A 15,425-nucleotide genomic window follows, 5' to 3' on the forward strand; every position below is an offset into this window, starting at 1 on the left:
ACTGGAATTAACAGCCGGGGCTGTGGTTTGCGAGACCTTACCCATAGCCTCGTGGATTGCCAGGACCTACCCGAGAGAGCTTGGGTTCTCAGTTCCGTACTGTGCTTTAGAAAGAAAGAAAGAAAGAAAACAAGGCAAAATTCCCAACAAGTAAAATATCTAGCGGGGAATCCCTCTCCGCACCCTCGGGGGCGTCCTCAGGCCCGCCGGGCGCTGACACGAGTTGGTCCTCGCCCCGCGGTCTGCGCGCTCTCGGTCACTTGACTGCGCGGCAGGTTCATTTCCTCGCCCCACGGAAGGGTTTGGGCTCCCCCACCCTCCCCTTGAAGTTTTGGTTTCTCTGCCTTCGTAGATCCTTGCTACATTACTTCTGTTACTTGGGCTGCTGTTTGCTCTTGCCCTTTTCTTTACCTTCTATCAAAGGGGGAAAAAAAGCTCACTTCCTTCTCGCATCTTTGATTCCTACACGTCCCTTCAGTTGTTGGCGAGCGGTGCCCAGGGAAGAGGAATGGAAGCCTCTGAACCTCTCAAGGGAAAGGGGGAAGTGAGACTGGGGTCTAGAGCCTGAGGCAGAGATCGCTAGTGTGTGAGCTGCCGCCGCCGCCGCCGCCGCCGCGTGGGTGTGCATGGGGATTTGCCCTGGCCAGATCTCTTTATTAAAGTTACATTTCTGGGTGAGGTAATGAGCTCACCTGCTGTTTCTGAGGCTGAGAGAGGAGTCTGTGACAAATCTCGGGTTCTGGGGCGGGGACGGTGAAAGCAGGTGGTGGTGGGGAAGAGCACTGGGGAGATGGGAAGGGACGAATCCCCCACCCCCGCCGCCCCGCCGCCCCGGAGTCTAACACAGTGCGGATTTCACTCCCCCCCCCCCCCCAATCCTAGAGTCTGATGGGAGAAGGAAGGGAAGGGCACTTGGAGCCCATAAAGGGTCTAGAAGGCAGGACATGGGTGCTTTAGTTTGCAAAATACCTAGATCCGCAGGCCCGCGGTGGGTTTTCAGTTAACCCCCTCGCGACTTTGAAACCATAATCTCACCTCCACCTCCGCCCGGGGCACACGCGCGCGCCCTGTGTCCTTTTACTTGCAGTCGCGCTGTAATTTATTTTCCGTTGGGCCACGTCAGAGAAGAGGCTTTTCCGTATATTTAATTGCTACAAGAGGAAAGGTTCCGCTGTTTAACCTTCTTTCGCGGGGATTATTTGGCACCGCAGGCTTGCGCGTGCAGGGGCGCAGAGCCGCGCGCTGTCTGCGAGCTGGGAGCTCTCTCGCCATGCCACCAGCCATCGCCCATCCGGGGGGGTCGATGCCGCAGACCCTCGGATGCTTGCTTTCCCAGAATTGCCACTCTGGCATTGAGTGACATTCTGGATGTAGTATGAGCGTGTTGTAAATGGAAGGCTCAGGGAACCAAAGGCGCCCAGTCTCCAGTAGGAGAGCAAGTCTTGGACGGCAGGTGCACCTCCTTCTGAGTCCTCTCTGCAAGGGAGACCGGGTAGGACTGCAGCAGCAATGAATGGCTAGTTTCCTCCTAGGGACTAACTGGCCACGCGCCTGCTACCCTGGGTTTCCCAAGCAGTTTCAGTAGTGTGTGCCCAACACCAGAAGACAAAACTCGAGTTTACGGAACTGCTCCCGCGGGTCTTTTGGCCTGTGGTCGCTGTGAAATCGCGGATGTCTTTTAGGCAAGCTGCGTTACATCTTTAGAGGGGAGGAGGAGAGTATTTAGGAACCGGGAACACTGAATTCAGAGATAAAGGCAATGGAGAGTGTGCTTAGCATCCGAGGGAGCAAGAATCTCATTATTCTTGTAGAAAGAGCGTCAGCCTGTGGTGACATTTTGTATTGCTTTAGAAAGGCTTCCTTGATTATTTACAACAAGGAGGCGGGGCGCTGCAGTTAACTCTTTCTTCACTTAGGCCGTCTGTTTGTACCTGTCCCTAGGGTTTTTCATTACTACTCAGCAATATCATTCATTCCAGGGTTTAAGCCCACATAAAGACTTTTGTAGTGGGATACTTTTAGTGGGATATTATGTTTGAAAAATATCAATTTATCTCGAGCAGACTCTGGGAAAAGCACCAACTCAGTGTCCTTTCAGACAACTGATGTGAGAATTAAAATTTATTAATTTAAAAACTAAACCTGCTCAAGAGCCAACATATATTGTTTTCTCCCACAAAGATTTATTTAATCCAATAACGGTTTTCAGTTTAATGGGATAATATTTGCAGTAAATTGCATTTCTAGGCTTGGCTCAGGAACATCTACCTTCAGGCCCTTGAGCAAATCATTGAACCTCTTTGGGCTTCAGCTCTCTCTGTATAAAATAAAAGGGTGTGCAAAGACTCTTCCCTCTTCCAGCTGAAAAACAAAACAAAACAAAACAAAACATGTGTTTCTGATGTCCTCAAGTAAAAATTTGAATTTACCTGGCAAAAATCATTTTCCAATAGTATTTTTCTACTGTTCCTAGTCTAGACAAGACATATAAATTACCACAAAAGTGCCAGTGGATTTCAATTTTAACTCCCTCCCCTTTTTTCACTTTTATGAATTCATTGTAATATCTTGTCCTTTTCTAATAGTATTTTCCTGCTGTTCTTAGTCTGGACAAAACATAAAATTATACTATTGCAAAAGTATTAGTGGATCCCAATTTTAACCCCCCCCTCTCTTTTTTTTTTTTTTTTTTTTTTTTTTACTTTTATGAATTCACTGTAATACCCTGTGCTTACTCTTCCAGGCCTTAATAGGGCTATTTAAAAAACAAACAAGCAATTTGATGTATAGGAATTAATCTTTCATTCTCCTGGGAAAAGAGATTCCCAAAGAAGAAAAAGATCTTAGGTTTCAGGGCACCCTGCTAGTGAAACTCTCAACTACTGTAAGACTGCCACTATCTAAATTGCATATACAGTTCCTAGAATGAGATGTAAGTGATGCTCGATGTTAAAATGTTCATAGGACAAAGGCTCACATGTAGACCCTGAAGCTCCTCCTTAACAAACACAACAATTTGTACCATGGTTAAAAATACTATTATAAAAGGAAATAGAAGACTCTAATACTTTCATATTGTTTAAAACCCTGCAGAAGTCCAGCATATTTTACATTACCAGATTCCAAAAATTTTTGGACTTCTAAAAATTCAAACTAGCTTACCTTTTATAATAGAAATTCTGATTGGAATGTGTGTCTACTGTTGGATATTAAAAAGAAGAAAATCAATAAAAACCTACTTAAGTGATTGTGTTATCAGAAAACTCTTTATTTGGTCATCAGTATTTATGTTAGGTTTTTAGCTATGCCATTTAAGAATGTTGTGACCTGAGGAGAGTTATTCTGTTCTTTTTTATTTCTCATGAACAAAATTTTCTGTCTGTATAATGTGTGGTTCTGATTGTGGCCAGATGAATAACTCCCTTGCTCAGCATTTTGATTTTTTCAAGTAAAACATGCTATATTAATTAATACTTTTATTATTATTATGTACTTAATAGAATAACACCCTTTAATTAATTCTAGTTAATTATCACTTTGACTAGTTCGTTCATTAAAAGCAGGCAGAAATATTTTATTTTTTTCTTTTCAATTTTTCTCCTTCAAGTTGTCATGCCACTAAACATGAGCACTGTGCAAGTTGTCAGCAGTACTTCTGTAAGATGGCAGCATTTTGTCAGATGGTATTTGAAATGCTTTGTAATCACCCTGTCTTATGTTCCCAAACACATCTCATTCTGTTCTGGCCATTTATTTAGCATCAAACATCATCAAAGAGTTCTAGCTCCCTGAAGCTACTAACTCAAGTAGACACATGTGACTTATATCCCAAATATGCAGAGGAGCCACATAGGTACAGCTCTGATAAAAGAGTATCTCTGTGTATACACAAAACTTAAGGTGAAATTTCTTCTTCTTTATGTGCATTTATATTTTTCGTTGTTAAGTTTTCACAAAGGCCCATCTCATTTCCTACACGTAAATATATGTGACATATGAAGAATGAGTTAACTCACAGAAATACTAAAGAATGATTTCTTACGAGTAGTGAGTGATAAATGAATATTTATTTGATTATTACTTTTGGATTTCAGCTCATTTAATTTTCAATAATAAATGAAGAAGACCAGAAAAATGACCATTTATACTTTTCATTACTTTATTAGTGCAGAATTCTCCCTCCCCCTAGGAGAACAAATTCAATACTAAAATATATATTCTTTATTTAAGAGGGTTTTATAGACTGTTGGGAGGTGTTAAATCCTACCATTTTTATAGTAACCCTACAATATATAAAACATTATTGTATTTTTGGAGTTACCAATATTTTCATTCAGCTAATTTCTCTGTTTAAATAACAAAATCCATATTCTTCCACCCCCCCATTATTAAATGGAATATCTTATTTATTTCAGATTACACTAGTTCCAAATGTGCTGTGGTATTCAGTAATTGTTTTATGGTAACCTATTATCATAGCCCATTATTGTAGTGTATGTTCCAAGAATGAAATTAGCTTTTAATGCTTCCTCTCTTATTTACCCAGTCACTTCTCAATTACCCATTCAATTGAAGGGGAAATCAGAGTTGCATACTATCAAAACAGCTTCTAATCAAAGGATTACTTAATTTGACTTTGAGTTGAGGTACTTCAGTGAACATGCCTGTATCTAGTCTTCTATGAATTCATATTGTTTCAACATAATGAAAATAAACTGGGGGGGAATAGATTAATTCAAAATTAGACAGCAATCTAGGTTCTCTGACTCTCTTTCTTTCCCTCTCTCTCTCTCTCCAACTCTAATTCTCTCCTGTATCACTTCATAAACTGATGCAAAATCATGCCCAAGTAAGAGTAAAAACATTTACAAAATTAACTCCAGTCTTTGTGATCTTTGCAAATCATAGAAGTATAACAGACTCTTAATGATCCTAAGGCAAACTTCCTATGACCTTGGCAATTGGTATAGTCTTCTGACTTTGTTCAGTCACTCTTCCATCAAGAGTTGTTTGTTTCCCATCCAAGTATTGTTTAACTGTGAAAAAAAATGACATTTTGAATATTTATTAAGATTTTTTTCTTCACTTGAACAATTTTTCTTAAGAAATTTTTTTTTACTTCATTACTTCATATGAGTTTCTATGAATGAATAAATAAAGAAATCATACCTTTGTCTTGACATGAGTTCACTTGGTACCCTGATAGATTGACTCTGTGAACAACCTGCTTTTAGGGAAAAAAATTTTACTTTGAATGGATTATATAGTCACTATAAACAGTGAAAACCAGTAATATCAGATCCACAATTGACAGAGGAAGATTGAAATTTAAATTTAAAGGACTTCCTTTTGGATTACTTCGTTGTGATAATTTCAACACAGTAGTTATGTAAGTTTGCAGATTAAGATATCAACAAGCATTCCAGTGCAATATTTTCTTAGAAAAAATCCTGAAGCTCCTCTGACCTCCGAAGTTGATGAAAGTAGATTTTTTGCTTTTCATTTGTAGGGTATAGATTCAGGGTGTCTAGGCTACTTCATTTGAGCTTTGAATGAAAAATGATTAACTTCACTATACTTTTTGTCTTCAATACAAAATTAGCATTGAAATATCAGGAACATGTGTCATTCCCAACTGTTCTCTTTCCCTTTGACCCCTTGTTATCTTTGCTATAGGCTTTGCCACAATGTATTATGACATTACTTTTTTTCCTCAGTTGTTCATGATCTTTTGAATACAAAATTTTATATTCATTTCTGTATCTTTCAGTACAGTAAAGAGAACATGCTTCTTTATTTTCATTGTATTAAATAGCTCTAGCACAAAAATGGAAAACTAAGCTTATTTATAAGACCAGTATCTCCCATTCATGGGCTATCACAGATACTTTCTCAAGGAACTTGGGAATTGAGGATATAATACTGCTCCATGAGAATTAAACAAGAAAATAAAAGCACCGTGAAAAGAAAAAAAAATATATTCAAAAATTATCTGCAAAGAATTCACAGACCATTAAGACATGATGACATTTTGATAGTGTATAAATGAAGAAAAAAGAATGAAAAGAACACATATACTAGGAAGAACTTGTGATTAAAGTTGGAAAATGCTTTGATCAGTAGAGAAAATAAGAGGAAAATGGTGTGGGTTAGTCAATTGTAGTTATTGAGGAGATGCTTTCTTTTGTGGTGGAAGTGGCTCCTCTAACTAGAAGACACAATTTTCCCAGCCCCACTCCCCTTTGCAGGTGTATATCTATCTATCTGTCTATCTATCTATCTATCTATCTATCTATCTATCATCTATCGGAATTGGTAAGATGCAGCATCAGCGCCTAATGCTTTAAATATTAAAAATCATATAATGAATTTTCCCATGCTGTGATTTTTATGATCACTAAAAAAATCTTTTGAACTATAGTGTGACTTCCTATAAAGCTAATTTATAGGAAGAGGACACCCTCGCTATAGGATTGTGAGCATTGTACTCCCTTAGCAGTAATTGTTCTCATGTAAACCAATAAGCTACTTTATGAGTTTGGCTAGTAATAGTCATCCCTGGAAGATGGGAAAACTTTTGGTAAGCAGCCAAAAGTAACTGAGATTTTCAGGGCTAAAGTTACACAATGAATGATGGCAAATTCATCTCATGAGTTCTCCTGAGGTATAGTCATACACAAGATGACACTTATTGTGTCACCTGTTGTGACCTAGTTTGCATAGATATTTTATAATTTTGGTGAAATTTGGTTTAATAAGCACATTGTTAGTAGGATGACCATATATCATACATCCTTGTATGTCCAAGGCAATCTTGGCATATCTCGGGTGACGTGGTACAATTATTAATGATACCTCTTTCGCTCTCAAAAATGCAGTGTGGATGATAAATTATTTGATCAGTATAGTTATTAGTAACTTGTTTATATGTCTGTTTTAACTTTAGGAGATTATTCATCTAGACAAAGTGCATATTTGTACCCTTTTTAAATTTAAATATCAGCTACAGTGAATTATGTGCTGCTTTCCTGTCAAGTGTAAGATAGACAAGATGCTTGAGCCTGGAACCCCAGCTGTTGTAGTGGGTGTAGAACACTGAGGATCTCATGGTTTATAGTAGAAATCAAATGGACCTGAGATGCCAGAGGAATAAGAATGACTGAAATTTATCTGAGAGCACATTTGATTATGGGATTATTGAGGAAAAGCAAGTTTTAGTCTGAGCTTGAAATCCTTTTACAGCAAATTGTGCAATTCCAGGTTTCTCAGTGCCCCAGCATCAATTTGGATTTAAAGATAACTATCAGCTGGCGCCGCAGCTCAATTGGCTAATCCTCCGCCTGCGGTGCCAGCACACCGGGTTCTAGTCCCAGTTAGGGCGCCGGATTCTGTCCCGGTTGCTACTCTTCCAGTCTGGCTCTCTGCTGTGGCCCGGGAGTGCAGTGGAGGATGGCCCAAGTGCTTGGGCCCTGCACCCCATGGGAGACCAGGAGAAGCACCTGGCTCCTGGCTTCGGATCAGCGCGGTGCACCAGCCGCAATGCACCAGCCACAGCAGCCAATGGAGGGTGAACCAACGGTAAAGGTAGACCTTTCTTTCTCTCTCTCTCTCTCACTGTCCACTCTGCCTGTATAAAAAATAAATATTAAAAAATTAAAAAAAGTAAAGATAACTATCAGGGATGTCTATAAAGATGAAAGAAGCCTCCAAGCCCTTCTGTACATGTAAACTAGAGTTGCATCAGTCAGATATGGTGTCCTGACTGGGAGCAGCCAACCATGAGGATAGAGCAATCAGTACTTAGACTGCTCCTTCCAAACTGGACAGTCATGTGCTGTTTGGTCAGCTGTCTCAGTGTTTAAGGTACTTCCCCAAACCCCCAAAATCGGGGGACTTAAGGGAAGTTAAGAGGGCATTTTCCAAGAACACAAGGTAAAGAAATGCCATAGTTTTCTTCTCATTAATAGGGTTGAATGAAGGGAAGGGACATTGGCCTTTGTGACTGAACCTCTTGTCAGTCTAAACAGAGGTATTTTCCCTGATGGTTAGTTTCAGGGTATGGAATTCACCTTGTTCTAAATCAGGCAAAAATATAAGAGATCTGGCAGTGTATTAGTTAACTATTGCTAAGTAATAAAGCACTCCAAAACAATGGTTTAAAATAGCAACCACTTTTTTTAAAAATTTCATTATTCTGCAGGTTGACAGCTTAGTTTGGGCTTGGCTAGGTGCATTTTGTTTGTTTGGTTTTTGTTGTTTGGTTTAGTTGAATGTCTTCATTGTACTGCAGGCTTCTGCAGGTCAGTCCAGTAGCCTTGTTTCTGGGAGTTGGCTGGCTATTGTTTAGGAAAAATAACTTCCGTTCTCTAACAGACTTGCCAAGGCTTGTTCTCTTAGTAGAAGCTTAGTTCTCAGAGAAACCAGAAGCTTGCATGTTTTCCTGAGGCCTAGCATCAGAACTGGTAAATCATCATTTTTGTCTCATTCTGTTGATGAAGACAAGTCACATACCCAGCTCAAATACAAGGCTGGGGACATTATCTCTACCTATTGTATGCGGATAAAGACCAGACAGAGAAAATTACCTGCACTTTTTTTAATCCACTATACAAAACAATAGAGAATGTGGCACCAACAAGGACCATTGCATTAGAGCTTTGACCCCACATTCATGGTTTACACTTTCCTCTTCCTTGGGTAAAACATGTGCCTTATTGGAGCCTTCACAGCATCCAATAAGAATACTAGTTCCTGTTGTTAAAACCTTAACTTCTGGAATGAAATTATGGGAAGCTGAGTCTGTGTATTTGTGTGCATATAAAAGGATGATAGGGGAGGCTTGGAAAGATTAGAGGTACACAGTTCATGTTCATGAGCTATCATGAGGTAGAAAAGATGTTTGAAAAATGAGAAAGCTTCTGAGATGCTTATCTTGTTCATTCCTCTATTAGAAAGCTGAAAAAAAATGAGGATACGAGTTTAGAGATCATCTAAAATTCAATAGCAATGTAACCACAGTTCTTAGAGACAATATTCTTAGTTTCAGTTGTGCCTAGACCGATGGCTTAAAGATTTGGGGGTATTAAAAAAAAAAAAAAACTTTAAAATTACTTAGCGATTTAACTAAGGTCATACTTTTGGCCAATCTAAAATTAAAACTCATGTGAATAGAGTTCTCAATATGTGCAAAGCACTGTACTTGGCAATATGGAAATAAACTACAGGACAGTCAAGGTCCTATCACTGAAAATATGTTCTCTTTAAGAGACATCAGTCAATTTACTGTATAACCATTTGCTTGAAATTTTGCCAAGTATGACAGGAATAAATAATCAGTTTACATTAAAGTGAACAAAATTTGAGCTGCATTTTAGGAAAAACTCACAGGAGTCATTTCAGAAAGTATGTGCTGAGGAATAATTAAACAGACAACTGGACAGAAGGATTAGCATGAATGAAGACAGGAAAGTGAGAAGGAACATGACTTCTAACTCCTGGACATGAAGAGAGGCTTGTCCCTTTCTGGTGAAATCAAAGGACCTCTGAAGGTTGATACAGAAACCAGGGATATTTGAAGTTGTTCAGGTACTTTCCTGTGGTCTCCCTGACTTACTTACCAATTGTGAGTTAAGAAGATCTCTTTGTCTTACTTAAATACTCTTATACTAACTAACATTTGCGTTTACACTTCCTTCATTAAAAAAATAAAGTAGGAACATACCATACATAAAATATTGTGCCTTTCTTATCACTTAGCAGTACATTTTGGAGATTAAAATTTTGTCCCATATCAACAGCACATACAAATGATGCATTGGATTTTATTTACCACCATAATTTATTTAACCACTTTACTGGTTTTTTGAAGTGTATTGTTTCCATTATGTTGTTATTACAAACAACAGAGCAGTGAGTATTCTAATAGATGTTATTATCCTTATGAACTTATGTTCCTAAGAAGATGTTTTGGAAATGAAATTGTTGAGTAAAAGAATATGTGTATTGTTCAATTATAAAGAAATTGTAAAACTTTATTTCAAAAAATACCCACCTTTATGAACGTCTATCTAACTATATGATGATGCCCCTTTCTTATACTCTCCATAACTCAGTAATAGTACTATGTTTAACCAGAATAATTCCTTGGTTTGTACTGATTTAAGGATTACGGAAAGAATACAATTATAGGAATAATAAGCATACATACTCACATATAAGGCAAAAACTATAATACATTGGTGCCTAACTTTATTATGTATGTGATAAAACCAAAAGTGGGGGAAAATGTGTTTACTATGAACTTATGTGCTATTTCCACAAAAGATTGCTAACTTTTAGAGCATAAACGTAATTTTGTAAGCCATTTTTTCCTTTTCCTTTAACTTTCATATTCTATGGATTCAGATTGAATAAACTGAAAGAGTAGATTAAGGGGCAACCACATGTGAACCTTAAGAAGATTTGATGCTGTTTTTCATTACACAAAGAGTTTCCAAATATTTGTGTTTGTTCACATAGGTACGACACACATAATATGGGTGGTCTAACTAATTCTATTGTTTAAATACTGTATATTGGTTTACTAAAAACCACTTATTTTTAAGTAAATCATATTTTGAACAAATTTTCCAAGAAGATTATTTTAATAAGCTTGTGAAAATTTCTACAAGCTGAATAAAAGTATCACCTTTTCCAAATACTAAAAAGTACTCTTAACTGTATGTTTCATTCTGTTATTTTTAGACCTACTATGGGAGGTAGAAGGAAAATCTGTTTTATAGTCACTTTATATAGAAAAATTAGCACTATGTATAATAAAGAGGTTTCAACAAATATATGATTGATATATACTTTTAAAATAAAATAACATATTCATAATTTAATTAATATTAGTGTGCACATAATGTAATTTCATGAAGAAACAGTTTTAGCCTGGCATTTAGTTTTAAATATGTACATATGTAGCATGTATACTTCATTCTGCAAGCATTTTCAGTCTGGTTAAAGGTCTGCCACTTTCAAAGAAGAATATTTATGGTAGTTATAAGACATAGGTTTTTTTTTTAGAGATGGATATGGCTTTAAATATGAATAATGCTTTTAATATGTCTAAGAGTAAGATGTAACATATAAATGGATTTACCCTTTTAGATACATCTACTTGACAGAACTTCAGTGGATGCTAGCTAGTGTTCAAATGAAGCTTCTTTGAGAAACGTCTGTTTAATATAAGATTAAACTGCTGTTCTTATCACACCAGAATGGCAAATACTAAGTATCTGTGTATTCAAACAACCTCTGTACCTGCTAAGTTATTTATCACTTTGCTGATAAGATACATAAAAGAAATGATAAAACATAAAAAAAGCAGAGAGTTTCAGGGTATAGTTTGTAGATTATCATTTTTAAAATGTCATTAAAATATTACATTATTTGCTTGATTTTTATGGACTATAAATTCTTACAGATTCTAGACTGCAAAAACTTTGCACAAAGGCTCAAGAACTTGAGCATTAGGTCAAAGTGTCAGCTTGCATTCTAGCTTTTGCCGCTGTTCTCTTGTTTGTATATTGAGGATAGCAATACCTCCAAAATTATTTTATATTGATATTCAAGAAGGTAAAGAGTATATACGGTGCTTCTCAATGGCTGGCAATATTGGATTCTCAACCAATAATAATTAATATGAATGACATTTTCAGTAATCATAATATAATAATATCGATGCATTTACCTCCAAAAACTCATGAAATATCTCATTTTACTGATTTAGAAATGTACTTCAGTTCCATCTGAATATAATTTGGGTTTCTATAACAAAATCAGAAAGTGTATTTTATTAGGAGATTTCATAATCCCAAGATTGTCAAGTAACCTTTTGGTTTTATTAACTCAGGAAAATTGAAGCAAAGTAGTAAATTAAAAAATAGCAGTGTTAAAAGGTGGTTACCCCAAGCAAGGAAACCAACAAAAAACTTCACATATTTTAAAATTGGGACATATATAATTAACTCTATTATTCTATGATATTAGCATTTTAAATATGTCTGTTTAATTGAAAATATTACACCTTGGAAAGAGCAAAAAAAATTTCAATTATTGTAATGTAGTAATTTTCATGACCAAATTATGATTTTAAATACAAGGCACATTTTCAATATAAATTGAAATTCAATAGAGGGAGCTCCACTGCTTTCATTTTAGGAGCACAGTGGGATGCTTCCATTTATTATGATTTCATAGTGACCTCTAATTTAGTAGTGAAAATTATAAAAACCTTCAATTTTAATATTAAGGATGCTTGGAAATCAAGTAATATCTTCCTCCTATTTATGATATCCATAGAAATGCTTCTTAAATATATTTGATGTTTTAAAATCCCTAGTTCTTATTTCTTTATACCTTTTGGATAATAAATCACTGGAAGAAATTAAAATATGTATACTCTCAAGAAACATACTTTAATATAGTAAGGTAACAAAGGAAAGCAAAGTTTTTTTTTAAATGATAAAGTAATACATGTTTCGATTCTAATTTTGTGGTAGCTAATAAATTCAACTATTATATATTTGAATAGTGGAGGAAAATAGCTAATATTTTAGTAATAACTCTTCTTGGATTTTTAAACAGATGACTATAGATTTCTAGATAGAAATGTCTATTCTTGCACTTTCCTCTTTTATTTTTCAACATATTACCTTGACTTTGATCATTCTATTTTCATCATCTTAACAGTTGTTACTTTGTCCTTTAATTTTACTGTGATAAAAAATGTTGGGTTTTTAGGTACAAAAATTGAAATTTTTTGGAACAAATGCACTACATTGAATTAAAAAGCTGAGTGGTTTTAAATGTATAATGTATCTTCTAAACTATTCCTATATAAAGCAGTAATATTCTATTCTATATGTGATTCTGAGGATTTCTTTACCTTTTAAGAGATTTAACTTTGTAATAGAAATATTGTGCCTTGTATTTTCTTTACAGCTCAAAAAAAATCTAAGATTCAAGGATACAACTTGATTTAGGAAAATAATATGCACACACACTTGTTTAGCTTTGAATCAATATTAAGCAGTAATTTTACTTGCAGTTCCATTAGAAAAAATTTAACTCATGATCTTCATTTTGAAATTGAAAATTGAAATGATCTAATTGAGTTCTGCAGAAAGTTAGATAATCCCATGCAATGTACTTGCTAATTCATTACTAAAGTGCTATCAGTTAAAGAATAACTCAGTTCACTGGCATAGTTAAGAATTGTCAACACAGCTTACCAATATTTCATGTTAGGATTAGGTTAATATCTGCCTTTGTGGCAACACTGGGGAAGCAACCTGGAAATGGATGCCTATAGCTCATTCATCACAGTTTAAACAAAGCATAATCTTAAATATTCCTAAAAATTAGTGCTGATTTTGTTGTGCTACTTTCCACTATGTGTGTGAGTTTGAACATATGGCTTCTGTAGCCAAACTGTAGTTTTAAAACCAATGTCTCCACTGTTTTCCAAGCTGTGTGACACTAGCAAGTTGCTTAACCTCTCTTCTGTACTGATCTATGCAGTGAGGACCATAATACCTACCTTGTGGGGTTGGTGGGAAAGTTAAATAAATTAATATACATAATGCATATTTTCACAGCTTGTAGTAAACTTTTTAAAATAAAGACTTATTTACTTATTCTGAAAGAGGTACAGAGAGGGAGAGAGGGAGAGAGGGAGAGAGGGAGAGAGGGAGAGAGAGAGAGAGAGAGAGAGAGAGAGAGAGAGAGAGAGAGAATGAATCTTTTATCCTCTGGGAGACTCCCCAGATGGCCGCAATGGCCAGCACTGGGCCAGACTGAAGCCAGGAGCCACGAGATTCATCTGGGGCTCCCACATAGGTGGCAGGGGCCCAAATACCTGGACTATCTTCCATTGCTTTTCCCAGGCCATCAGTAGGGAGCTGGATAGGAAATGGAGGAGCTGAGTCTTGAACTGCGTCCATATGGGATGCCAGCATTGCAGGCGACAGAGTTCCGCCTCCAAGTAAGCTCTTATGGTAAAATTTAGACTCAAGTGTTTAATCTCAGGTAATCTTTCCTAGAAAATATGACCATATTGCCAACCTACTTCCATAGATGCATTAAGATGAGAGGTTAGATTGTTCAGAATTATAAAATTACCAGCTATACCTCCTCTTCACGCCAGTATTTCTTCTATTCAAGAAATGGAATATCAGTGAGAGTGGTTTCATATTATTTATTGGGCATAACCTTGAAATTTCTCACAAATCATTCACAAACTCCAAGATTTTATCCATTAATTATTAGTGTCATACTCATTATGAAACAGGGTTGTATTGCAATAATGAAGTTGAAATCAAGACGTAAATATAAATTTAAGACTATAGATGAGATGCATTGCAACATATGCTTCACAGTGTCTGAGAGCAGTTGTTTTCCAGCATTAATGTGGATGGGCCACAGATAATATATGAGAACAAAAATGTGTGTACTTAGCAGACAAACTAGTGTAGATTCAGAGTAACTTAGGGCTCAGTGATCATATTTTAAGAAACTGAATAAAGGATACGTAGCTGAATGTGTTTCTCAAACCACTTGTGTATCCTCCCTCTCATTTTTTCTCTCCTCTGCCATCAAAATGTTAGAAGCTATACATTGAATCTCATCACTGCTTTGCTTAAAATATTTCAGTGGCTCCCTAGTATTGTTGGGGTAAATCATAAATTCTTCATTGCAGCACGGAAAGGTTTTACATTCCTCAACACAGTCTTCCTTGGAATTCCATGTTCTGACCATACTCTAAATGTGCCATACCCTATGTGATCCCTGGGCTGTTTTTTTCACATCTCTTAGTCTACAACATGTGTTTGTTCATGCTGTCTGCCTTTATCCTCCCATTGCCTGAATAATTTGTACTCCCATCCTTCAGAGCACAGTTTAGCTGACCGTTCTCCCAGGAATACTTCCCTAAACCCTCTAGGATGCCTGTCCTCTGAGTTCCCAGAGTTCATTTCATATATTGCCTCTTTGCTTTTGTTTCTCTCTTTAATGGATTCTTTTGTTCTTTTAGAGCCCCCTAGACATTTAATGTTGTTTGTTTATTGTGAGCTCATCCAGATAATTATAGTAATTTATTTTTAAAATTGTTGACTTCTGAAGATACAACAATTCTACTTTCTTGACTAGTTGTAGGCACACATTCAAAACAGTTATTGAATTACTGGGATATTTTTATTTCTCTTATTTTTAATTTGTAGATTAAAACTGTGGACTGAGGGAGGATGACACAAGTATCATAGGAAAAATTTCATGAGCAAGTTGTTCGGTTATGCAGGTAGTATTTAGTATATTTTTAACACAGTAAATAAATATGTACTATGGGTGGTGCCTTAAATCCTATCAACAGTAAAAAGTTAGAA

General features: G+C 36.4%; 1 protein-coding gene across 3 annotated transcripts in view; it reads left to right on the plus strand.

Moving 5' to 3' along the window:
• ALCAM (activated leukocyte cell adhesion molecule) overlaps positions 1-15,425 on the plus strand; it is a 212,791-nt gene that overhangs the window by 1,345 nt on the left and 196,021 nt on the right. The window lies entirely within an intron of this gene.

This window comes from Lepus europaeus, chromosome 2, assembly GCF_033115175.1.
Source record: "Lepus europaeus isolate LE1 chromosome 2, mLepTim1.pri, whole genome shotgun sequence".
NCBI lineage: Eukaryota > Metazoa > Chordata > Mammalia > Lagomorpha > Leporidae > Lepus > Lepus europaeus.